General features: G+C 42.2%; 1 protein-coding gene and 1 long non-coding RNA gene across 10 annotated transcripts in view; one reads left to right on the forward strand and one right to left on the reverse strand.

Annotated features, from left to right (window-relative positions):
• RNF152 (ring finger protein 152) overlaps positions 1 to 27259 on the forward strand; it is a 78751-nt gene that overhangs the window by 40928 nt on the left and 10564 nt on the right. The window contains exon 2 of one of the 9 annotated variants that reach the window (XM_021095029.2): positions 2794 to 2885. The gene's annotated coding sequence lies outside the window, so the exon portion shown is untranslated. 9 annotated transcript variants of the gene reach the window in all.
• Positions 2167 to 5973, reverse strand: LOC146406844 (uncharacterized). Its single transcript, XR_014816023.1, has 2 exons — positions 4657 to 5973; positions 2167 to 4616 (listed from the first exon to the last, which is right to left on the reverse strand). It is a non-coding gene; the product is annotated as an uncharacterized LOC146406844 (long non-coding RNA).

Raw genomic sequence — 27259 nt, forward strand, 5'->3', positions numbered from 1 at the left:
AGTTTGAGCACAGACTTGAAGGAGGCAAGGAGGAAGGACACATCCATATTTGAGAGAAGATTCCAGGCAGAGGGAGTAGCAAGCCTGGAGCACAGAGAGCAAGGCGGGGTGGGAGTGTACAATGGGTCAGATGGGCCATTGCAAGAACTTTGGTTTTACTTGTGACCTGAGTGGCTATTGCAGGGCTCGTGGAAGGTGGTTATTGTGGCCTGCCTGACTTTTGTTGTCATGCCTTCACTCTGGACAGTCCTCTGAGGTTGGACTGAAGGGGCGAAGAAGGAGACAGAGAGCCAGACCAGGATACTTACTGCCAGTGCCACGGGGGAGAGGGGCGGGGGCTTGGACCAAGGTCGGAGCAGTGGAGTAAAGAGAAGTGGTCAGATTTAGGACATTTTTTACAAGGCAAAGCTGATGTGGTAGATGGGACATGAAGTGTGAAGAGAAAGGAGATTGGAGGATGGCGAGGGTTTGGGCATGATTTGCTAGAAGGATGGAGTTGCCAATAGCCGAGATGGGGAGGAATTGGGGGAAGAGCAGGTTTGGCGGTGGGTTGCGAGGAGACCAAGGATTCCATTCTGGACAAACGAACTTTGACAAGTCTGTGAGAAACCCCAGTGGTGATCTCGTATGTGTGACTGTTGTCTATGTAGTTTTTAGTTTCAAATTATTCGCCCTTGGTGGCTGACTTTCTCTGAGGTATGTTTTAAGAAAAAGAAATGTTTACACCATGGCCAGAGTGATTTTGAGAGGAAGCCTCAAGGCAGAATATGCAATGCCTATATTTTCCATTGATGCAAAACCATCTTTGCGTAGTTAACAGATTCAGGACACTTGTGGGAATTTATTCAGAGCCAAGAGACGTTTGGCACTGTTTTAGCCGCCTGACTGTAATGACACCAAAGCTTTTTGGAGCAGAGCTGCATGTTATGGCGTTATGCAATGAGGGTTTCACGCCAGCCACAGAAGCAGATCTCATGCAAATGGAAAGAGCACGTTTAGCAAAGCCCCCATTTGCTTGTGTGTTAAAGCTTTGCTGCCGTCTTAGGTATGTTTTTGTTTTTAAATGTTATCCTGGTATTTTTTCCTTGTGCTTTTTTTTCTCTCCATTTTTTTTTTAAAGAAATTTATTTCTGAAAGTTCTGTTTTTTCTTGTTGGCAATGTCACAGGCACCCCAAAAGTGAAGTTAGACTCTGAGTCTGGGGAAAAAAGCATATATGTTTCTTGAACAGCTATTATATGCTGGCTTCTAAGCTGGATACCTTCCTAACCCATTTGATTCTCAAAACATCATTTAGAGGTAGGTATGGACTGTTCCTGCTTCACAGATGAGGAAACTGAGGTCAGTGCGGGGGAATGACTTGCAGAAAGCCTGAAGTTGGTTCGTCACAAGAGTTGAGTTTCCACTTCCCATTAGTGAATTTCCAGGGTCCAGGGGCCTCAGCTCTGTCCAAGCAGAGTTCTTTCTTCAGGCCTTTTAGTGTCTCTGAATATCTGTGCATTGCTTTGTCTGACCTCCTGCTGATGAGGAAGAGATGAGCAGTAGTAGTATTTCTATACCTGATGCTTCTTTCACAAATGTTTTTACAAGTTTATTGGGATGCGTGGTGCATGCCTGTTGTGTGCTCTCTATTGGTGGGTGCTCTATCAGGGGCTTCCACTCTAGCAAAGGTTAAGTAAGGAATTACATGAGAGAAGTATGGGGGGGTGAAGGAAGAAGTAGTGCCTCGTGAGTGTGCCTTGGCATTTTTGGACTCCCTTTCACCCTACTTCAACCTCAAAGGTGAGGAGTTGTCCAGTCAAGGAGGTTGAAAAGAAAGCTTTGTAGCAGGAACCACAGCCTGAGGTTGGCTCAAGGTTGGGTTAGATGAGATTGGAATAGATGAGATTACCTATTATCTGTGGTAAAGAAGAGTGGTCCACTCTTTTGGCTGCTCTGGCAATGCAGGATCCTTAATCCACTGCTCCGGGCCAGGGATGGAACCTGTGCCTCAGCAGTGACTGGAGCTGCTGCAGTGACAGCACCAGATGCTTAATCTACTGTGTCACAGTGGGAACTCCTACCTTTGACTTTTTTTATTGCATCATATTGTAGCCACTTTCCAAGATAGTCTTTGGGGATTTTATTTATTTATTTATTTATTTTTTAAGGTTAGGAAAAAGCCAAGAACAAATGCCAACATGGTTGGATTGAGGATTATAAAGTGTGCCTTGGCTAAACTTTGGGGTGGGCTTATGGTCAAGGTTCACCACATGCACGTGGTTATTAGGAGATGGCCTTCATCGGGAGGACAGTCAGCAGAGCTGCCTGTGCTATGGGAAGCCAGTTTCTGGAAGAGTGGGGAGTATATGTGCTTTACAGTGTCGTCAGCTAAACTGGGCAGTGTCCGCAGGTACAAATGAATGTATCTACCTATGCAGACAAAATGATAGAAGAACTCCCAAGAATATGTTGTAAGGGAAGAAACCTTCAAATTCCAGTACCTAATTCAATGAAAGGTTGATGCCTTCTAGCCCAGAAGTTCCCAGGTGACCTGAGGGTTTGAGTGGTGGCCTGAATGGCAGGCACTGTATGCCCAGCTGGCAGGGGCTGGCATGTGGGCTTGATGAGAGGTCTGGCACTCTGAGCCATCTTCATTGTTTTTCTGAGTTTTATCTATCATTCCTAGCATTTCCCTTCTTTTATAGCACCGCCAAAACTCTCACCCCTGTAAATGAGTAAGAAAATCATCTTAACCCAGCCCCTCTACCAGCATAAAAATTCTATAGTGTCACCAACATTTTTTCACCCTCAGATCCACTTATGGCCCCTGGGAGGAACAGAGGGAATAAAATGAATGAAACAGGCACTTCATTACTTGCCCTACATAAATTGTGCATCGCCAAGGTGAGTAGGTGAATAAATGCCTTTTTGCAAGGCCGTTGTGAATATCTAAAGGTCATCAGAGCCTTTAAAAACTACGATGAAATGCATTTTGCCCATTCCCTTGAGAAATCAAGTTTCACTGCATCTTACTACCCTTACTGGAGGTACGAGTTTTTACAACCCACAGACCCATGCCATCATTAATCTTATTCCCTCATAATCCCCAGAGTTACTAGGTAGACACGAGGCAAATAATTTGTTGGACCATTTGTGCTAGTGGTTTAGAAAAAGTAAACCTCCCAGGTAAAACATGCTGTTGTGAATATACCACAGAATTGAACATGCTTCTCACACACGAACAAGTACACAGAACCCACCAGCGCTAGCGTGGCTTATTACACCAGATCAGGTGAATGTTGTGTGCCATGAGAAGGAATGGCAGTAGGGTATTGTTTTTAGGAGTTCCACTGTTCTATTACTCATAACTCTTTTGATTAGTTGTGATTTTATGAAAGAAACTTGCTCATGAATTTGACTTTGGCTTTCCCACAAAATGATAACATCATTTGTGCTCTGTAGAGTTTCCCACTCTGCTTTTTAGACTAGATTGCTAGAAGACCGTATAGATTTTTAAGCAGTAGTGGTGATCCTGAAAACAGTTATCTGATTTGATGAGGCTTGACTTGAGAAACCAGGGAAAATGGCTAGCGACGCACTGTGGACCTAAGTCATTTCTAACTAGAGCTGGTTTTTCTGTGAGGGTGTGCATGAGTTGAAAAGAAAACAGTTTTCCCAATTACTCAGAAATGGTTATCCACATTCCCCTGGTACGAGCTCACATGGACGACTCTGACATCCTTCCCACAGAGCAGGTTGGCTGGAGCCTGGCCAGGTCTGAGCTTTAAGACTCAGGACACTTGGGAGGAAAACCCATCTAAACCACTTCCATTCTGTGGAGTCGGGTTGTTGTGGTTGATGGCTGTTGCCAGAATCAGTCAGGAAACTAAGTGACTCGGTGAAGCTCACCTAGGAAGGCACTCAGCAGTCAAGCATTTGACTTTTTGCCATAAAGGAAGGGATTGGACAGAGAAGAGCCTCCTGCAGGTCCTAATTTTTGCAAAAACAAGTCTTGGGGAAACAACGCCCTTGTGACTCTTGGCCTGAGCCTGACAGCTGCCAGGCTTGTTAAAAAATGACAGCGGCCTCCAGAAGAGAGACGGTTGGCTTGGCACACGAAAGATTGTGTTCTGCTTTTACATTGTGTGTGTGGTCAGCTGTCAATTAACAGAACTTTGCTGAGAGTCAGAAAACTAGGCCACGAGGGGTCTTTCAGGAAATGTTTATAATGTGGAATTATTCTGACCCTCATTGTGTCGGCTGGAAAATGGAACAATGGCTTGTTCATAACAAATTGTTCGGTAGGAAAAAATATTGTAATGAGAATTGCTGGTTAAGTAAATAAGGGTGACTATGACAAAACTGGTGGTAAAAATAAGTGTAAACCCTTACAAAAAAATCAGAACTGAGTTGAGTTTTGTGATTTGCTATTAGAGTCCTTATGGGCTTTGAACTGATACCTTCCAGGGTAGCGCTTGGGCCACATCCAGCCCGCCTTCTGTTTCTGTAAATAAAGTTCGTCCATCTGTTTGCATATTGGTTTTTGCTGTTGTTATTGTTGTTGTCTTTAGGGCTGCACTCGCAGCATATGGAGGTTCCCAAGCTAGGGGCCGAATCAGAGCTGTAGCCTCTGGTCTATGCCACAGCAACGCCAGATCCCAACCATGTCTGTGACCTACACCACAGCTCACAGCAATACCGGACCCTTAACCCATTGAGTGAGGCCGGGGATTGAACATGCATCCTCATGGATGCTAGTCAGATTGGTTTTTGCTGAGCCACAACAGGAACTCCTGTTTGCATATTGTATATGGCTGCTTCCTGCTAAAATGGCAGAGTTGAGTGGTTGTAGCAGATACTGGATGACCCACAAATGCCTAAAGTATTTACCATCTCTTCCTATACAGAAAAAGTGTTGACTTCTATTCTAGAACTTTACCACTCAAAGCAGCATTGGAGATTCATTGGCAATTTATTGGTGATTCATTGGCACATTAAAGTCCTAGAAGCACTGGCCTAGGGCATTCTTCATCTGGGGCTTTGGTGGTCAAACTCCATGATGTTAATATATGCACAGTTCTGTGTGCATATGTATATTTTTCTGCATCTCTACCCTCTCTACACTTCATCACCTTCTCAGAATGGTTTGTAACCCTCCAGAGTGTAAGAGTCATTAGGCCAGAAAGGGGAGGACTTGAGTCAGAATTCATGGACGCATGTTTGAAATGATGGTTACAACAATCTCTTTACTCTCCACCAAGAAAAGTCAGACCCAGCTCGTGCTCATTTATTTATTCTTACATAAAGAATATAAGATTTGCAGCCCAGCCCAGCTGTGGGATATGACATTTTGTAACTATTATTAATGGATAAGGGACTATTTCATAGATATTGGTTCCTTGAGCCTTAATAGCTATTGTCATATCTCATTGTGATTCTGGAAATATTTATTATAGGCCTCTCCTACCTTGGAAAAATGAAAGCTCTAAGGTCTAAAATTATAGGCCTTTGGAGTGATTTTTTTTTCATGGGTACCCACTAGAAATCACTGCTAGTTAGCCTGACAATGTTATTAAACATCCATCATGTACAGAACCCCAGAGGAATTTCTAAAAGGCAGAAGATGGAATTGAAAATGGGCTGAGGCTGACTTCTGTCTGCCTTTCCTGTGAATGGCTGTTCCATGTACTGTGTGGGTCTTCCTCATCCCATATCGGGCTCATACAGTAAGTACGAGGACCAGAAGATGTATATGTTATGTCAAAGTTACCTAGTTGGACACATGCTTCGGGGGATGGAAGCTGTGCAGATCAGTAGAGGGTAGAATAACAAAGATGCTCCTGGAAAACTGTGGTGTCAGAGAAAGAAAGGAAGCTCAGAGATGCAGGACTATCTGAGGAACACCGACCTTGGGACCAAAATATCACCCCCACAAACCTCAAAGGTACATATCACCTTACTGCACAATCTAAAACTTAAAAAAAAAAAAAAATCATTAGCGGTTAATGTAGGCTAAGATGGCCTACACTATTAAGAACTTAAGGAGTTCCTTTGTGGCTCAGCGGTTAACAAACCCAAGTAGGATCTATGAGGATGCTGGTTTGATCCCTGGCCTCACTCAGTAGGTTAAAGATCTGGTGTTGCTGTGAGCTGTGGTGTAGGCCAGCAGCTGTAGCTCTGATTCGCCCCCTAGCCTGGGAACCTCCATAATGCCATGGGTGCAGCCCTAAGGAGCAAAAAAAAAAAAAAAAGAATTTAAATACTTTTTGGTGCTGATTTTCTTTTTTATTTTATTTTTTTATTTTTTGTCCTTTTTTTGCCTTTTCTAGGGCTGCTTTCATGGCATATGGAGATTCCCAGGCTGGGGGTCTAATCGGAGCCATAGCCACCGACCTATGCCAGAGCCACAGCAACGTGGGATCCAAGTGGCGTCTGCAACCTACACCACAGCTCACGGCAATGTCGGATCCTTAACCCACTGAGCAAGGGCAGGGATCGAACCCGCAATCTCATGGTTCCTAGTCGGATTCGTTAACTACTGCGCCACAATGGGAACTCCGGTGCTGATTTTCAATGGAGGTGTTCTTCTCTGGGAAAACACCCTGAGGTCCTGGGTTCTGGGAGCTAGAATGGAGTTGTGTTCAGGGAAAATCTGGTTCTCAGGCTGTCTGGGACCCAGGGACTCTGAGAGTTCACTTATGAGGTCAAGAAGTAAGAAGCAAACAGTATATGGTTAGGAAAGAGACCAAGGGATGACTCATAAGATGAAACTAGGAGCCTCCAGCCCAGAGTGTGAGGCTTTGGAAGAGGAGAAGGAGGAACTGTGAGAGAAAGGACTTCACTTTGGAGGGTTTACTTGGGGTTGTGAATTATGAAGAGAAGACAGACCAGTTCAAGGTGCAAGGTCCCAGGAGATTTTAATGATGTCAAGGCTTGTCTACTTTATGGGAGCAAAACTTTGGACATTCCAGGGAAGTTCAGAGGTTACATACATTTCCAAGCTGTATCTACTGACAGGGCCCCGGAGTTGAGATACCCAGTGGCCATGAGCACACCTAAGCCAGATCTTGGTTTCTAAATGCCATTCATGCTGTTAAAAAGAATGGGCTTCTTGGAGGAATGGCTGGTTGTGGGCCTGGGGAGGGGGGAATGTAAGGTGAACCAAAAATATCTTTTTGTGCCACAAAGTTAGGAAGTACTCAGAGAAAGATGGGGGGGCATGTCAAAATGACATAGGGGTTGGCTTGAAGAAGCTCCCAATAGCTAAACCTAGGTCATTTTCAGAATCAAAAGAAATATAGCATTAATGGATCATAACTCACTGAGTAATATAAAAGCAGTGAGCCCATACTAATATGGATGAAATAAAGAAGGAAAAGAAGACAGTCTACCTTCAATAGAAAGTCAACTCATAGATGTCGAATTAGAAGGTAAAATTAAAAATCATCATTCAGCAATCATCAAGTAATGGTTAATTCAGGCAAGAAATGTTAAAGCATGCTAAAATTAGTGGGTGAAAATTTGATAAGGAACAAGATTTAGATAGCCTCAGGGTATCTTTCTACAAAATACTTGTTAAATACAAAAGAGGGCGGAATTAAACTATCGCTTTATAGTGGAAAAACCTGGGAGACACAAGTGATCAAGATATTATAATACAGGCACTTGCTAGAAGAGAAAGGAGGAAATTACAGCATGTCTTCTGCAATACTGCCTCTCTTCTCACTAAAAAGATGTATAATCTGAATCTATTTATGAGTAAACATTAGACAAACTGAAATTGAGACATATTCTACAAAATAACTTCTGGTAATCTTCAAACTGTGTCAAGGTTATACAAGTCAGGAGACTGAGGAACTGTTCCAGATTGAAAAAGAATGAAGAAACATGACAAGTAGATACAACATGTGACTCTGGACTTGATCCCTTTGTGTTATTAGGACATTTGGTGAAATTTGAATGGGACCTGTGGTAGTGTTGATTTCCTGATTTTAATGGTTATACTGCAATTAAGTAGGAAATACTTCCAGTGTACAGGAGTAATGGCACCTCAGGCCTGCGACTTACTGTCAAGTGGTTTGGGAAGGGGAAAAGTTATTTGTTTATTTCTTTTTTTACAATAAGGTGGGGTGGGATCCTATGGGTAATGGTTATGTTTATTGAAGTTATGTAAAATGATGGCAAAGGTCAGCTTGGATTGCAGATAAGTGAGGAGGTTGAGGATGGATTGGCAGCTTGTGTTCTCTTTAGCAGAAATGCAGGACAAGAAGGATGAAGGAACAAATGGGAGATTGTCAGTTTTAAGATAAAGGAGCCAGTTATAGGATTAAGGATCATCAATCTATAAAAGGCTATAAAAGGGCAAAGGTTCCCCAGGAGGGAGCAAGTAGGCGGCAGGGCCTTGAGTCATGAGAAAAGGTTGGGTTAAGACTTTGACAGATCCGGAGTTCCCTGGTGGCTCAGCATGTTAACGATCTGGCATTGTCACTGTTATGGCTCTGGTTACTGCTCTGGCACGAGTTCAGTCCCCAACCTGGGAACTCTTACATCCTGTGAGCATGGTCAAAAAAAAAAAGATTTTGGTAGATCTGAATGTGGAGGTGAAAACAGGGACCTCAAGTGGGGCTATTGAGTAATAGGCATGCATCAGTCGATGTGCTGTCTTTTGCTGGACCCTCCAGTTCAATCTTAGTAAATGGTGGCTCTTCATCTCTTCCTCACCATGAATGTTAGCGCTGTCTGGGATGCTCTGTGTCTGTCCATAGATGCTTCCAGGCCAAGTTGGGTTAGAAAGGAGGTTTGCTAAGGACTTCAGAAGGCTCACAGCAGTTTATTCTAGAAAAAGAGGTTGGTTTAAGCTCACACGGAGGTACATTTCATTTAATCTCAGCTCTCTGAGATTCATTTCTGTTAATGCTGAACTATGAGGATTTAAGTATTACTCCTCTGCCTTTGCTTATAGGGCTGATTCTTTAGAGTCCTTTTTGTGATTGCTGCTCTGGTCCCTTGAACATGCCAAGTAAGTGAAAAGCCAAAAGAGTCTGAAATTGACTGTGTAGGATTGTTTGTATTTCAGGTTAACTTAATTCACTAAAGATATGAATGCCTAGCGTGTGCTTAAATGCTGTGGTTTACGAAGATAAAGAACTTGTATTTCCTGCTCTAGAGGAACCAGAGCCTTGGGGGGAGAGAATCGTGAGTGAACAAGTAGTTATGAGGCATGATGGGAAGGAGCTGGATAAGGGCTCATGAAGGGTTGAGGAATTGGGGAGCGGGTGCCTCCAACTCCATAAGGGTTATGGAGAGACGCCTTCAAGTCAGGAGGGACAGTGTGTGTTTCTTCAAAGAAAGGCACAGGGGTGAGGAACCAGGAGTTGAGTGTGTCCCATAGCCTAGAGGGAAGGGGTGGGGGTGGGGAATGGGGCCTGTGTGATTAATAGGGTCTGTTCGAAGGACCTTGGGTGCCCACTCCTGAGGAGTCTGGAGGAAAGAGCGTATTTAGGCACAGTCAGGAACTGTGCCTGGCAAAATAGAAAATTAATCAAGAGGAGCACCCCAGGATGCCATAATAAAGAAGCACAGACTGGATGACTTGAACAACACAAATTTATTTTCTTACAATGCTGGAGGTTAGACGTCTGAGATCATGGTGTCCACAGGGTTGGTTTCTTTGGAGGATTCTGTCCTTGGCTTGTACATGGCCATCTTGCCCCTGTATCTTCATGTGGTCTTCAGAACATCTGTCTGTGCCCAAATTTCCCCTTCTTATGAAGACATAGTCATTATGGATTAAGGCCACCCTCATTTTATCCTGATCACCTCTTTGTAGACTTGTCTCCAAATGCAGGCACACTTTCAGATACCCAGGATAAGGACTTCAACATTTGAATTTTAGGGGGGACCCAGTTTGACCCATCACAGTCAAGGAATTTTATTTTTGTAGATCCTCATACAAGTTTTTAAAGGGCAACTGGCAGCTTTTCTAGAAATGTGAGAGGCTTGCTTTAGCTGTGAGACTTTCTCTACTATAATCTTGGAAATAGAAGGAATAACTAAACAGGTGAAATGGAGATGAATTTTCACGTTTCACATTTGCAGCATCATGACTCTTCACCCCAGAATACCTCTAGCATGCATCTCCTGAGAATAAGGGCATTCTTCTGCAAAGTCACAACATCAAGAAATTCACCATTAATTCAGTAATGTCTTCTAATATACAGTCCCTTTATCACCATGGAGTTCCCCCCCCCCCGAATCCTGGGTCACATTGTGGTTTATGCACTGTGTTTACTTACCATGTCTCTGAAGATTCATTTTATAACCCAAAACAGCTTCCTTGCTCTTTTTTGCCTTTCCATGGCATTGACAGTTTTGAGGAGCCCATACCAGCCCTACATGTCTTGTTCCCTCAGGAAGCAATTCAAGATGAACATTTTGGCACAGTACCTCATTAGCGATAATTCCACCACCTCACCGCAGGAGGTGACATCAGCCTACTCCAGTATGGGGGGAAGCGGTGCTAAATTTTGGTTAAAGTGATGATATCTGCCAGATCCTCTGATTGTAAGGATGACTTTCCTCTTTACTGTTTAATAAACAATCTGCAAGCTGATAAATTGAGGTAAGTAAACATCCTGTCTCTCAACAACTTTCACCCAATCATTCACTACCCTGGAGATGGCAAAACAGTGGTTTTTAAAATTGAATCCATTTTTACCTATAAACAGCATCAGTTGATTAAAAAAGAACACCCTCCTCCCCAATTCTTTTCTTTCTTTCTCTCCCCTTCGTAGATCTTTTTTTAAAAAATTCAGTCTCATAAAATATTAGCTCTGTCTTAGTCACCTTGGGCTGCCCAGCATAAACAACAAATTATTTCTCAGTTTTGGAGGCAGGGAAATTCAAGGTCAAGGTTTGGGCAGGTTCAGTGCCTGGTGAGAGCTCTCTTCCTGCTTTCATATCTATTTTCTCACTGTGTTCTCCCTTGGTAGAGAGAGGGCTCTGGCCTCTTCCTCTTCATCTAAGGGACTGATCCCACCATGAGTGCTCCACCCTTATGACCTCTCTAAACCTAATTACCTCCCAAAGGTCCCACTTCCAAACACCATCGTATTGGGGGTTAGAGCTTCAGTTTTGGGGAGACATGAACCATCCTTCTCATGTTCAGATGTTGCCAAGTGTGGTCAGGAGCCTTTGACACGTCCCCATCATTCTTACCTGATGGCCCTACAGGATGACCCAGGCTCATTTTGTATTTTCTCTGCCCCAGACCTGGAATCAGCCATATCCCAAGGATTTCAGGCTCTTTTTAGTGACAAACAGTGTTGTGAAACCAAGATCTAGGAATCAAGCATGCTCATTATAACTAGACTGCCATTGTTCCTAGACTTTTTCAGTGGCCAAAACTTAGAAGTACACATCTTTTGTTTCAAATCATGATTGCATTCCGGTTCCAATTTAAATTGAGCACAATTAATTCCTTCTCACCTTCCTTCATTTCAGTATTTTTTTTAATCTCCCTTTTCCTACAGTGAGGAAACCTTGTTTCCTAACAATATCAATATCATTACTTATTTGTTCTAGCATGTAGTATATACAAAATAATTTCAGAATTATTACCACACGCTGGCACCGATACCAACCACCGATACCAGAGTTGCTTGGCAGTTATTATGATTACTGTTACTATCAATGTATCCTATTAAGAGTGTATAGAGTGTTTATGCTTAATATTTATGTGAATGTTCTTGTGTTATCCATCTGAGTTCAGTTCACTTGTTTCTGTTTATATTTAATTTTAGTGTTTGATTTTTTTTCATCTTTTTGATTTAATTGTTTTGGGGGGTATGTAAATGACTCACATGACTCAAAAGTCACAACTGTGTAAAAGATATACAGAAAAAGGCTGTACTCCCATGTCCTTCCTCTCCCTCACCAACTCATCCATTTCCTGATGACCCTTTCTTTACATTAATTGGTTGATTCTTTTGTGTTTATTCTGTAGAAATAAGCAAGTATATATTCTTCTAGTTGTTTCTTTATTGGCTGCACCTGTGGCATGCAGAAGTTCCCAGACTAGGGTTCAAACCCATGCCATAGTGTAACCAGAGCCATACTAGTGACAATGCTAGATCCTTAACCTTCTAAGCCACCAGGGAACTCCAGCAAATATGTATTCTTAACTCCCTTTCTTAATCTTTCACCTTGCTTTCTTTTCACCTAACAATATAACCTGGCTGTCATTCCAATGCAGTTCTTGGCTGTCTTTCTCATTCTTTTGTGTGACCACATGTCCATCAGGTAGATGGACATCACTTAGTTTCTCTGAATGGAAATTGGGGCGATTTTATTTTCTCTAGCACCTTGCTACTGTAAATAATGGTGACATGAAAAAATTGCCTTGTGAACATGTTATTTGTGTTTTCAGAGTGAATACTTAGAAGTAGAGTTACTGGGTCAAAGGTAAAAAGTCCTATAGAGCTTTATTAAATAAAGATGCACTCCCCTCCTACTGTTTTGTTCTCTCAAGAGCAGTGTTTGAGAGTGCCTGTTTGGCAGTAGATTGTGAGAGCCCCTTTTAGTTAGAATGAGGAATTACCTTCAGTTGACACATCACAATCACCCAGAGAGCTCTTTGCTGATATTTACATGGGAACCACACCCCCAGGCACTAATTTATTCAGTCTTCAGAGGACATTATGTGGCCTAGATTCAACTTATCTTGTCGAAATACTGGTTTAACATCTAAGTTTAGTTACTAAGCTAGTAACCCTTTCCTTTAACGAACTTATTGTCCTGGGAAGAGGTAAACAAAAGCACACTGTTAATGCATCTAATGCTCATGATTTCTGAATTGCCTACAAATACTGGTGACCGTATAGCTTTAATTTTTCAAAAATGGCCTGATTTCACTTGGTTTTCACTAATTCTACAAGCATTTATTGAGCACTTACTGAAGACCAGTCATTGCCTAGCTACCAAGGAAAGGATGAATACAGGACAGACTAGATCCTGTCCTTAGGGTGTTCGTTCTGATTGGGGGAGATGCAGGGATAGAGGAGGCCACTGAATCCCTCCGATGGCCAAATATGATCTCTGTGTAGGTTCTTGCCCTATGGAACTCACTTTCCATTGAGGGAGACACAAGTTAACATATTTTGATCCTTATAGAAAGGGGTCCTCAGAGAACATAGGCGTGGCAATTAACCCAGCTGGAGGGGTGAAGGAAGCCTTCTTGGAGTTGGTGATGGACATTGGGGCTAAATTTTTCCCTGCTAAAAAAGAGAGGAACAGCATCCCAAACTAAGAGAATGATATGTGTGCAAAGGCTTAGCCGTGAGAGGGGTGTGTTGCTTTTGCAAGTGCCTCAGAGTGGCTGGAGTGTGGGCTTCAAGCCAGGTCATGACAAAAAGAAGACTGGCTAAGTAACCACAGACCACATCATTTGCTCCAGTGCCTGGTGCAGAGCGGGTGTTAAATAAATCATTGGATGGTTGATCACACGAATGATGACTTGCTGATTTGTGGAAGAGAGCAGTTTTGCATTAGCGTTTTTAGCACCGCACTCACAAAGAAAGGAGTTGGTGTTCCCAGTGTATCTATATTTTATCTTGTGGATAAAACTGATTTCTTAAAATGCAAATGGCGGTCCAATTAGGAAAGTAGCCATAATTGGGAAGGGTCACCTGGATGCTGTGTTGCCCCACTCTGGATTGATGGACGAAAGAAAAATCGCTTCAGATTGTTTTCACTATGTTCCTGTCTCTTTATCTGCTTATTATAATCCAGCTTCAGGGATAGATGGCATTTTAAAAATGCACAGCCCTTTGGGCTTGAGAGCCCTCGGAATGTTTCCCATCAGCTAAAGAAAAACAAAAGGACTACCAGACGGCACTCATGTTCAGTGATGTTAGCTGTAGAGGACTTCCTCAGGAAATGGTCTTGTGTGTGGGTCTGGTTCTGTGGTCTCATTGATATTCCGCTGGACTGGAAAGTGGAGGAATTGTGACAATTAGATCGTTTGAAGGACAGGAGTTCTGATAGAAGCTGGGATTGAATTTGCAGCTGTAGCAGAAGGTCACTGTGAGTGAATCACCTTGGATTTGAATTTCTTGAAGACTTTGCTACCTCTTCCCTCCTTTTAACATACATTAAATTCGACTTTGTTTTACTTTAAGTTACTCAGTATCTGGAGAGCATTAGAGAATTATTTTCTGAAATAGACTGGCTGTCTCAATAAACCAATGTAATCTGATTCTCGTGACTTACATCAGCTAATGGCTGGTGAGACATCTATTTTCATTTAAATCTGCATTTGTTGTTTTACTCTTTTATTATTATGTCTCTATGGAAAGTGCCATAATATGCCTAAGACAAGGAAACAGCTCTTTTTTCTGTTGATAAAAGTCATTGAGTTTAGTAGAAACAGAACCAGGAAGAGAAGGAGGCTTGCTACCATCCTGTAACTGGCACAGAGATTTGAAATACGCTTTACCATTTCTCCCGCTTTGAAAAAATATCTTGAATTAAGCAGATATAGATAAACCATGTTATTATAGGTACTCATACAATAAGAACATACTGACAGAAGCTCAGCAGTGTTAGGCATAGCAAATTACCATTTGGTGATTGAAAACTCTTGATATCAGGCAGGACCTAACATAGTGGGCTTCAGATAAGGGTGGCTTCCAAAATCCCATGTTTTATTTAATGGTCTGAAAGACTAATTTGTTTTCTATTTACAAAATGAATACTTGTTAAATCAGACTGTTTTAAATTCAAAGACAAGAGTTTGGATAATTTAAAAAATATAACCTTCCCATTTTTTAGATACATTGTATGATATTTCTAAGAAAGATAAGTTATTGAGAATTTTTTTCACAATTGAAATGAAAGCCGAAACTCAGTAAGTTATTGGTAGATTAAATAGACCTAAGGTAACAGGGTAGTACATGGTTATTTGGGAAATATATTTGTCTTTCTGAATTGCGGTAGTGGTGTTCACCAAATAAGATTTATCAATTATTTAACTGAACAGCTAGCTTTGGAAAATATTTTGTACTATAAAGATAGATATTTTTATGTTTTAAGTAGTTTAAGTACATACACATATATATTTTAAATAAAAAACTGAATATCCACATATTGTGAGTAATACCAACTTCCCTGCTTATTCAGATTCAAAATACTTTAGAATGACTTTATACCAACCAAAAAAAAAAAATTAAAAAGATATTACAAAAGGCATTGGTAGAAATTATTCTTAAAAGGTCATTACTGATTAGTTCAGACGTTAAGTGACTATCAATTGTTGAAAACTATGACGTAAATATTCTGCTTCCCCCCAAACTGAATGTATTTGATGTGATGGAGAAAAATTGCAATAATTCCATAACAAAACCAGTTTAGGACTTAAGAATTGTCTGTCTCTATTAGTTTCAAAAAAATGAATTGGATCTTATGTGGCCTATATATAAAAAATATACTAATAGATCATGACACGTATATATCCCCACACATACATGTTATATTTAGAATATGTATTTATATCCTAAAAAGGTTACATAATTGAAAAAAAAAACTATTTTGAAAGTAAGTTGTTTCTTATCTGATGACCAGACCTTTAAGCTTTAATATTTAACAAGAAAGTTTTTTTTTTAAATAGAAGTCATTTACATGTAAAATTTTTAAATAAAATGAATCATTGCTTTTTATCTGCCCCAGAAATTGTATTTTTACAGGGTTTTTAGCTCGGAGGGTGCTTGGGGAGAGTGGAGAGTGAGCGTTATGTCCTAAACTCTTCATTTTTTTCCCCTTGCAGCCAGCTTAAATGCTTTGTGCACGGTCTTGGATGTAAAGATTTGGACAGCCTCACATTTCAATTTGGGACTCCTTGGAAAGTCTATTTTAATTACTCTTTTAATTGGATAAAAAGAGAGTTAGGGAGAGTAATGTGTGCATTTTAATGCAGGTTTCATGTAGTAAAGGAGGGCCCACCGTATACCCTCTACTGTGTTCAGCACGCTTCATGAGTCTGTAACCATGTGTCTGTTTACAGAGGAGGAAGGAGCTCCAATGAATAGGTAACAAAGGGAGAGTTGGTGAATCTGCCTTGATGCTCTCATCACAGCTTGGTGTTGAGTGAGGAAGGAATTTACAAGGCAAGAAATGGCTGTGGGCCTAGAGAAAGCCCTTATTTGACAATGTGATGACCTAATAATCAGCTCTAGCCTGGCCCCACATAACCCTTTACAAGTATTTTACTGTAGCTTTTCAGAGGTGAGAAGAATGAGAACACTGTTCAGGTTTAATCTCTATAAACTTAAAAGTTTGTGATTCATCGTCTTTTTCCCCCAACCTCCATTTGTCTAGAGGGCCTATTAATGACAATACCTATTTCTTTGTGGTCTAATAATGGACTTGGTGAGATAGAACTTCATGTAAATAAAAGTATATTTCCCAATAGTTGTCTAAGTTTCGTGTGGAAGTTAAGACTTCAGTAGTTAGAAAATTTCAAGATGTAGAACATATTGGCCTCCTCTGTAACCTCCAGACCACTGGCTGCATTTCATTGGAGCAGCATTCCTCAAAAACGTAACCTCCACACAGAAACGGGGGAATCTTTCTCCAATTCCTCCCTTGCTCTCTTCTTCCATCCAATCTCCACGTCCACTTTGTTTGCTCTTCCCTTTTACTCCACCCCCACGGCCTTCATTCCAGCCTTGCCCTCCCTTCCCTTGCCAATTCATTCCCTCTGCTCCAGGGGAGCTTTTAAAAGTAATGCACAATGGAATATTACTCAGCCATAAAAAGGATACATTCTGATACATGCTTTACCATGAACTGACATTGAAAACACCTGTAGTGAAACAGGCCAGACTCCAAAGGGCAAGTGCAGTATGATTCTACTTCCACAAGGTACCTAGAATAGGTAGTTCATTGAGACAAAGCACAGAATAGAGGCTACCAGGGGCTGGGGGGACGGAAGTGTGGGGAGTTCCTGCCTAATGGCTACCGAGTTTCTGTCTGGGATGCTGAAAAAGTTTTGGAAATAGATAGCGATGAGGTTTACACAACATTATGAATGTACTTAATTCCACCGAATTATACACTTTAAAATGGTTAAATATAATGGTGATACTGCAGTTATGATTGGGATGCCTCTCTTCGAAGTTTTCACAAGCCCTGTCACCTAGTGGGTGGAATCCAGGCTCCGAGTAATAGGAAGGGAGGGGCAACTGTTCTGTTCCTTGGAATCTCACGTCTTCCATGGGGCCCTCGGCCTTTCTCAGTGCTGTGGATTGGATGGAGGAGGGACAGGCCCTGCTTTGGCTTGTGTGTCCATCCCCCCCCGCCCTCCCCCCTCCTTGGGGGCCTGTGTTATGCCCTGTTCCTGCTGCCACCTAGTGACCTGGCCTTTCCCAGCCTGTGGGGACAGCTGCTCTGATCATTAGGACCAGAAGGGGAAGGAGGAGGCAGTGCCGTTTGGCTTTGGGGCCCAGATGTTTCCTCTGGTCTCACTTTAGAACAGTGTGGCCAAGGTCATGTTTTAACCCCCACTTGTTTCGTCATCTGCTTCTCTGTAGAGCTCAGAGCGTGAAGGGAGGGACTATGCCTAGCTGGTTGGTTAGTTAATACTGCTTCAATCCCACTGGCCTGTGTGGCGGCCTGAACTTCTCTTTCTTGCCTCGTGGGCTATGGATTGTACCTGGAAGAGCCAGCCGAGTGGCAGGCACCATTCTGAGTGCTTTAGGTGTGCACACATATTTCAGTCTGAACAACCTGTGAGGTAGGTGCGGTTATGGTCACCTTTTACAGAGACATTGGATCACTTGCTGGAGGCTCCAGGTCCCTATCCCTATTTCTGCTACATCAAAAATTCTGTGTTTTCGCATGTGCTGTGTCCTCATCCATAAGTTAAAATGCCGGCTTTTCCTGAAAAATCTTTCCTGGCTTTTTTTTCCATTCCTATCCGACACCCCCCCCCCCACCCCCGCCCCCTGCATTGGGACCTTATGGGCGTGGTTGTCTTTGCAGAGATGGGCCTCATCTTTTTCTCTTTCGATCTCCCTGACTTAGAACAGTGCCTCATACTCAATACGTATTTCAATGAATGCATTTGTGGTAGGTATTTGTTACTCTAGGCTTTTCTCTGTGAATCGAATAAACACCTTATTTCCAAAAATCATGGTCCTGGGGCTTCTGAAAGTGCCCTCAGAACATTGCTACTTTCCCCTAAATCAAAACCCATAGGTAGGATTTTAAATGCAAAAACAAATTCAAATTGAAAGCAGAGCAGTGGCTGCAGGGGAGTGGGGTGGAGGAAGGAAGGATGGGTTGGATGAGGCACAGGGACATTTGAGTGGTGGAAAAAGCTTGATTGGCACAGTGGTTACACAGCCACATACATCTGTCAAAACTCATTGAACTGTACACTTAAAAGATGTGCATTTTATTATTGATACATTTTACCTCAAAGTTGACTTCACAATAAATATAAGAATGCAAAAAGAAAAATCTTTTGGATTTATTGTTTGGTTAGGAAAGCTGCATTAATGATTGATGGCTTTGGTTGCAGCACTGTTCAATATCTAGTTTGGGGGGTTTATACTTTTTTTCTTTTCTGCTCACCTTGCCTAAATGGAAAATCAACCCTCATTGAGTTACTGCCGCTGGAAGTAAGAAAAAGCAGAAGTGATGAGCAGACTGACAGTTGACTCCCCATGGCGCTTAATTTTAGTACCGATGCCTTTAGGAATTCTTTGCAACTTCAGTTTGAGGCTTAACTCGTGTGATGAATCATCGATATTAAGGGTAGGTAGGGAGATGGAAGCAAAAAACACTTTCTGCTCAGAGAAAATAAGCTCATTGATGGCTTTTGAATAAACTTATTTAAAGAGAGCTCCATAGAACTCACCAGGGTTTTAACGTGCTGTTCTCTTTTCAGCTCTTTAATATAGAATGTTCTCCAGGTAACTTGAGGAACTCTTAAGGAATATATAAATTTTTTTAGTGTGTGAAAACAGGCGAGTCTTAACAATTGGGTTTTTTGTTTTTGTTGTTGCTTGTTTGTTTTTAATTTGAGTCAAGGCTTTCCTATCCTGTATTTCCTTCCAGCCTTAAAGTGTTCAAAGTAATGGAGCTCTCATCGTAAATCATACTATTCTGTGGCACTTTGAAGGAATGCTCTCTGTGTTTGGGAAATGTACCCAATGTCCCTTCTTGGTAAAGGTGAACCATCAGAAGATGCTTCTATATAGGGCTGAGATCAATCTGGCCAAATTGAAATTTGTTGAGCTGCTGCATGACTATGAAGATGAACACAAGAATTGTATCCAAAGTTCAGATTGCCAGGAGGCATTATCACAGTGTCTTTGTCAGTTCCATCAGGTTCCTTTCATTTGGAGCTGTCTTAATGAATGCTAGAATCATTGCTTCTTTTGTTGAAGTGGTGAATCCTTTAAGTGTGAAGAAAAAGTTTGGAACACTGCTTTTATGTTCTCTCTAATGGTCTTAGTACTTGGTGGTGGGACAGGCAAATGTTGGCCATTGTTAGTGTCCTTTGCTCACCTCTTTCCTCCCAGTGTTTGATCCAGGCCCAGGAACTTCTGCATGCCATGGGTGTGGCCAAAAAAAAAAAAAAAAAAAAAAGATAACTCGTTTAGAGCAATAAGCTAATCTGAGGATAGTTGTCTCTGGAGTAATATAGCAAATTTAGGGGATCAAGGGCAGAGCTGGTGAGAAATGAAGGAGATCTGAGGGCAGTAAGTGATGTCCTATTGGCCAGATCCCAACTGTGGCCTGTTTCTGTAAAGGCAGTTTTATTGGAACACAGCCGCTGCTGCTCTTTGACGTATAGTCTGACTGCTTTCACACTTTGGTGGCAGAGTTGAGTATTTGCGAAAGAGCCTGCATGACCTGAAAAGCTGAAAAGCCTAAAAGACGTACCATCTGCACTCTTACAGAGAAAGGTTGTGTGTTCCTGATGTAGATAAAATATACTGGGAAAACCTTAAAAAACAAATTGCCTTAAGGTTTCAGTTTGTGCTGGAATTTGTGGTTGGGTAAGAAATAGGAGTGGGGGATGCATGTGTGTAGTTCATATGATGAAAATGCAAATATTTACATAGGGACTTTGTTTAGGGCCTTGAGGGTCTCTGTTCCCTGCACATAAGAGCAGGGGTTATGGGGGCCCTTAGCAGAGAGAGGCCTCTGCTCTCCAGGGCGCTTGGCTCCTCGGACAGCCTCTTGGTCCTTAAGGCACAACTCCTGGCCCTCAAACCCTCACCCCTACAGTGACTTAACATACTTCCCTGGCATCAGGCTGTCTTTAGATTCTGCCTTGCAATGCCACCTTAAACTTCTGCATCTCTTGAGACTTGTGAGCTTCGAGCTGCCTTGCTGTCTGGGGTGATGGGTCAGAAGTGGTGCTTAATCAAATAAGGGAAATGTTGATGTCCTTCTGTGACTCACCTTGCTGTTCAGTGTCTCTGGAGTAGAAGGAACAGTGGCCCAGCTTAGGCTCCTGGGTTCTAATATCTTTTCTGGCTCTAACAGGCAATGATAGTTCTTTGCTCAGTGGGTCTTTCTAAGCCTGGTGCATGATCAGTTGAATTCATATGATCACTTGAAGAAGACTCTCCCTTTCAATGCTTTGCCTAACCTTCCCCTGGCCTGTGCTTCTCTTTCCATAGATCAAGTTGCAGGGACTCTTATTGCCATGGTGACCCCAATGCCTTATATAATCCACATGATGGATTCCCAGAACATATTAGTTTACTTTTGCTACATATTTTGTCTCAGTAGATGTCCAGCCATTGGGAAGATGTAGGATTTTATTTTGTTTTCCATTTCCTTGGCTTTACTTATGTCCCTGGTTTCTCAGTTCCTTCAGCTCTACTCAGAATTCTAGGAGTTAGGGTAATTGATCTTTTCCCCTTTGCTGTCCCTGTCTGTCTGATGGCATCTTTTATCATCCCCTCTCTCCAGGGAGACTTGGGATCCCGTGACAGTCCTTTATATCTCTTCTCTACCTTTATGACTGTCTGCAACTTTTTTCTTTACTGTCATTGGGTGATCAGAGCAAAGTGAAGGTGAAGCTGTGTGTTAGCCGATGCCAGTGTTGATCTTGACCTCTGTATGAGCCAGACAGCTGTACAGGCTTTTGCTCAAGGGACAGTTGGCACCACCTTCACCTAGTAGCAAGTTTAGATAACAGGGATAGCTTGTTTGAACTGGAAAGTTTATTGATTAAGACATAAACTAGGTATTCCTTTGGTTGTTGCTGCAAATCAAAATTGTGGCTTGTTTCTGTTAGGGTGGTTAGCGGTTTAAGTAACTAATAGTCATGGAACCATTTTTACTAGAAGAGACTATAGGGGCTCACCTAGTCCAGTGTCCTTGTAGGTTAGGACAGTTCAGCATGTGGTGGGGTGGGTGATTTGCTTAAGGTGACTCATCAACTTAAGGGCAGAATTGGAGCTAGAATCTTTTATCTTCTTACTCCTAATAGTAATGATTGTCTGATAGATATTAAAATGAACAAACCAACCAAAACCAGTGGTTATTATCAGTCATGGCAATACTGAAATTTGGCTTTAATTCCTAAAAATGTCTTGATTCCAATATACTTTGATTTTGAATATTCATCACTAAGCCACGGATGGGCCATATTCACTCATTTTCCCCCACCCTTGATTTAAATGAAATGCTCCTGTGTAAATACATCTGTGGAGACTGTGGTTCAGTTTTAGCTGCTTGGTTGGTTGCATTTTTGCAGTGAAAGAATTGGTGTGTGCAGAGGTATAGCACCTATGCTGTGGCCAGGTCCATCGGGTTCACAGTTGTCCCATTGGCCAGTGCTGGCAAGTCCCAGGGTAGACCGTGGCATTCTGGCCGTTCTGCTGCTTTCTGCCCATTTACCTACTGACCTTTCTGTTCCACTCTGCCTACCTACCTCTGCTGCCAGGGCCAGTCTGCCTTCAGCACCATCACCACCCCTTACTGCATTCACCCTTGGTCACCAAACTTTAAGTTAACCATTCTCACACTCCAGATTCTTTGTATAGTCAAATACAGCAAACCACAATGATTGTGGGGGGAAAACAGGGTGACTGCGAGAGCTTGGGCCAATAGAATTCTCATTCGAGGAGTCCCTGTCGTGGCTTGGTGGCTAACGAACCCGACTAGTAGCCATGAGGTTGCAGGCTCGATCTCTGGCCTCACTTTGTGGGTTAAGGATCTGGCGTTGCCGTGAGCTGTGGTGTAGGTCACAGACGCAGCTCTGATCCCACGTTGCTGTGGCTGTGGTCTAGGCCAGCAGCCACAGCTCCGATTGGACCCGTAGCCTGGGAACCTCCATATGCTGTGGGTGCAGCCCTAAAAAGATAAAGGAAAAAAAGAAAAAGAGAGAAAGAAAGAAAACACAAGTGTTCTTATTCAAGGTATGACAGGAGCCCTGGAATCCACTGCCTTCTCCATGAAAAGTCATCACACCAATTGGACTTTACACATATCAGGCAAATTGTGTCCTGAAAGATTGCCCTCTGCTACCAGAGGACCAAAAGTCAGCCAGACACATCTGTCACCACCAAGCCATTCCCATTTTTGCCATTAATCGGAGTGTCTGCCAAGATCCAATATAACTAAGTGGTCTTGCCAGCTGAAATACCAAATTAAATAGAATTGTAATTATTCCCTTTAGTCTCATTTCAAATATTTATGTTTTTCTTGAAGAATTAAGTAAATGACCTGCATCAGAAAGACTTGCTGTTTCATGAGTATAAGAAAAGCAGTGTAGTGATCGGTTTAATCTCTGACTTAGATTTTTCTCAACACAACCATTGAATTTAAGGTCCTCATGTAGACCATCAAATGGGACCATTCAAGGTCAGCCAGATGAAATCCTTATCAGTTCATATCACAGTTCTGGGGGGGAGGCTTCCTAGTTTGATGTCACCCGGTTGCAAATCTAAATCAGAATTTACAATGAGTCTTAAGAATATAAACAGAGTAAAACCACCTGGATTACAGTCTGCCCTCCATATTTGCAGCTTTCACTTCCCAGGATACAGAGGGCTGGCTGTCCTTGGCCATTTCAAATAAGAGGCTCAAGCATCCTTGGATTTTGGTATCCGAGAGGGGATCCTGGAACCAATCTTCTGCAGTTACTGAGGGATGACGGCACACATTTCATCAGCTTTTTTATCCTCATATGCCTGGGCTTCTAAAAGGAACGGGCACTATAAAAACTCAGTGTTGGAGAGCTTTACTTTTTTACCACCCACCAAATTCATGAGAGCACTTTAATCACACCCACACCTTTAATAAAGGTGCCTAAAATTATATGGTTTAACAAGAAAAAAATTTATTTTGTGAAAATATGTTTGTTAATGTTGTAAAGCAACTACTTTGCTATCTACTGCCCCCAAACAACTATAATAGCATACCCCTCTGGGTTTTGGCATTTTTGCCCCAAATCACACCTCTCTCCATCTATACAAATCTCAGGGGTTTTTTTTAAATTTTTTTTTTTTTTATTTTTGTTTTTTTGCTATCTCTTTGGGCCGCTCCCGCGGCACATGGAGATTCCCAGGCTAGGGGTCGAATTGGAGCTGTAGCTGCTGGCCTACGCCAGAGCCACAGCAACTCGGGATCCGAGCTGCGTCTGTAAACTACACCACAGCTCACGGCAACGGGCCGGATCGTTAACCCACTGAGCAAGGGCAGAGACCGAACCCGCAACCTCATGGTTCCTAGTCAGATTCGTTAACCACTACGCCACGACGGGAACTCCCCCTTTTTTTTTTAATCTATTTTAAAACCAGGGCTTGCCTTAGTATCGAGTTTAGTGATGATTTTAAAGCCTTTTGTTTGTATATTGTACAATTGACGTTCTTTATACGAAACTCCTGTTTTATGAAGATATATATGAACAGAACTTTATCTTGTAAGCCGTAGTTAGAGAATGCTATTCCTCTTTGTGTGTGTGCGTGTGTGTTTTAATCTTTAGGTTCTTTCACAATAAACCATAGTGACATTTAAAAATTGTTCCAGTATATTTCAGTTTTATACCTGTTCCTATGGATTCTACCAAAATACTCTTTCCTTTTAAATTTAATGAGTTTTTTTCTCTGAGCATTATGTCTTGCTCCTGTAAGAAAAGCAAACATAGCTTCCTAAAGCAGTTGCCTGTGTGTGCTTGTGTATCCTGCATTTGCCCATGAACTCCTCTGAGTTTTTTTTCTAGCTTATGTGAACCTTGTTTCTTCTGGGATTGACTCACATCTTTTGAGTTTATGATGAAAGGGAGAAAGAATGATTCATCATTAGCTTTGGTCCAGAGACTCATAAATTTTCTTCTCTTTACCTAACTCATCATCATCCTTACTAATTATGTTCCAGGAAATAAACTGGAATTCAGGGCGGACTGGCTTAATATAGAACAAGTCAGTGTGTAAATCAGAGAGGCTGCTGTCAAAATGACTTGAGTGGCTGAGGGTGGAAAGTGGGAACTGTTTTCCCCTTCTGCTTTTGTGTTGCGCCTGTGTTGTAAGGCTTACACTTACTTGGATAGAGTTGGAAATGGAGTCGTATAATCTAATTTTAAGGGAGCTCAACACCCATTAAGTGAACATTACTTGGAACATAAATTCACGAATAGAGTTGCATGTTGGTTTTGTTGAAAAATGATGGTGTGGCAGGTCTTGGGACAGTGCCAAGGGGAGCATGCGCCTTCATGCTCCCAAGCTCTTCCACACACCATCCTCTGAGAGCCAGGAAGCACCTTTGGGCAGTGCACACCAGTGCTGTGTGGAGTCCAGGGAAAGAAAGAGAGATTAGCTCGGGCTCCTGTGCCAACCCTTCACTACCTGGCAGTGCCTGAATGCACTTGACCTTCAGCCACCAACTCTATCATCCCTCATTAGCCGGTGAGGAAGCCAGCTCTGAAGCTGTGTGAATTGTCCCAGTGGCACTGCTGGTGGTGACAAAATAAGAATTTCACCCAAGTTTTTTTTTTTTTTGAGGCCAAAGCCCATATTCCTCCCACTCCGCTAACCTGCTTCCCACATTTTGATGTGGAGGGAAGGTAAATAACATGGAAGGAATGAAGGTTAAGAAAGGAGTGGGTGGTCACTGTTTCTATTTTGGTGTCACAAAACATTTTGTTTCCAGCTCCATTTACATAGATGGTAACTGTCCTGAGTGCCATTGTTTAGAGCACTGTTCTCAAAATTCATAAAATGAATTTGTACCTCTCCCCAGTTAAAAAAAAATTGTAGTGGATTTACAATGTTGTGTTCATTTCAGGGGCATAACAAAGTGATTTAATTATATGTGCATATTCTTTTTCAGATTTTTTTCTATCGTTTATTACAAGGTATTCAGTCTAGTTCCCTGTGCTATACAGTGGACCCTTGTTATTTTATATATATTAGTTTGTATCTGCTGACCTCAAATTCCTAATTTATTCCTCCTCACTGCCTTTTCCCATAGATAACCATAAGTTTGTATTCTGTGAGTGTGATTCTGTTTTGTAAAGAAGTTCATTTGTATCATTTTTTTTTTTTTTTGTCTTGCCATTTTTTGGGCCGCCCCACGGCATATGGAGGTTCCCAGGCTAGGGGTTTAATCAGAGCTGTAGCCACCGGCCTACGCCAGAGCCACAGCAACGTGGGATCCAAGACACATCTGCGACCTACACCACAGCTCACAGCAACGCCGGATCGTTAACCCACTGAGCAAAGGCAGGGATCGAACCTGCAACTTCATGGTTCCTAGTCAGATTCGTTAACCACTGTGCCACGACAGGAACTCCCATTTGTATCATTTTTAAAAAATTGCACATATAAGTGATATCATATTTCTCTTTCTGTCTGACCTACTTCACTTTGTATGAAAATCTCTAGTCCAGGTCCATCCATGTTGCTGCAAATAGCATTATTTCATTTTTATGGCTGAATAGTATTCCATTGTGTGTGTGAGTGTGAGTGTACACACATATGTACTCCACATCTTCTTTATCCATTCATCTATTGATGGATATGTAGTTTGCTCTCATGTCTTGACTACTGTATACCCCTCACCAATTTTGTCATTTCTAGCACCATTATTCATAGTGATCAATGTCCCTTCCCCCTAATATTCACATCTTTCTGATTTACAATATTGTGACCCGACCTCTGTCAATGGGCTTTAATAGTGAGGATAGATAAGAACCCAGGTCAAGATTCACCAATAAACTCCATGTTCTGTATATATGTATGTGTGACTGGGTCACCTTGCTGTATAGTAGAAAATTGACAGAACACTGTAAACCAGCTATAATGGAAAAAATAAAAATCAGTATTAAAAAGAAAAAATAAAACAACAAAGAGAAAAGGGGGAAAAAAGAAAAAAATAAATTCTGGAGTTTTGTGGCTCATCAGGTTAAGTATTGTCACTGCAGTAGCTCGGGTTGCTCAGATTCCTCTATTCCGTAAGTAAACTGTTCCTTGATGCTCCTCCCCCTAAGCTTGACATCACTCCACCTCACAGGCGACTCTAAGCCTCAATCTCCAGCATCCTCCAGTCCCCACCGTACCCTGGGTTCTCTGCTGAGGCCACGTTCAGAAATACTAGTGTCCCCCTGGTTGCCACTCCTCAGGTCTCGTCCCGGGGTTTAGTCCCCACGGCCCTGCACTGCCTGGGACTCAGCTGTCGGCTGCGTGTGCTGGGATGTGTCTGCCCCAGTCTTCCTTTCAGCCAGGCCTACGTCCAAGTGCTCTGTAAGGGTCTCTGTCCATTCTGCCTCGTCTGTCCCTGGTTGATTTCATTTCTCTAGGGATGTCACCTTGATCCTTCTGGTCTGGTCCTGACTCTGCTCTGCAATATCAGTCCTGTATTTTCAGCTTCCTTTTAACATCCTTCTGATTTCTTATGTCTTCCCAGCACCTCAGGTGAGATACGGCCAAAACAGAACTCCTCAGCTTTCTCTTCCACATCCCAGCTTCCCTTAATAATAATACCACCCTCCTCTCAAGATTTGAGCTTTGACTTCTTCCCCCTTACAACCTCATTGTCACACGTGGCTGGATCCCACTTGACTTCTGTAAGACCTCTCAACACTTTTCATCTCTTCATTCTCACAGCCACTATTGACTCCAGCGACTCATTATCTCTCATTGAATATTTTAATGGTTTCCCAGCAGGGCTTCCCAATCCTGAGTATAGCTATCTGATGAATCATTCTCATGCCATTAACCTTTCCGATGTTTTCCCACTGCTCACTACAAAGTCCT

Source organism: Sus scrofa, chromosome 1, assembly GCF_054392235.1.
Source record: "Sus scrofa isolate SSC_HxYL_T2T_F1_AM1 chromosome 1, Sscrofa_HxYL_maternal_Yorkshire_Landrace_v2.0, whole genome shotgun sequence".
NCBI classification, from domain to species: Eukaryota; Metazoa; Chordata; class Mammalia; order Artiodactyla; family Suidae; genus Sus; species Sus scrofa.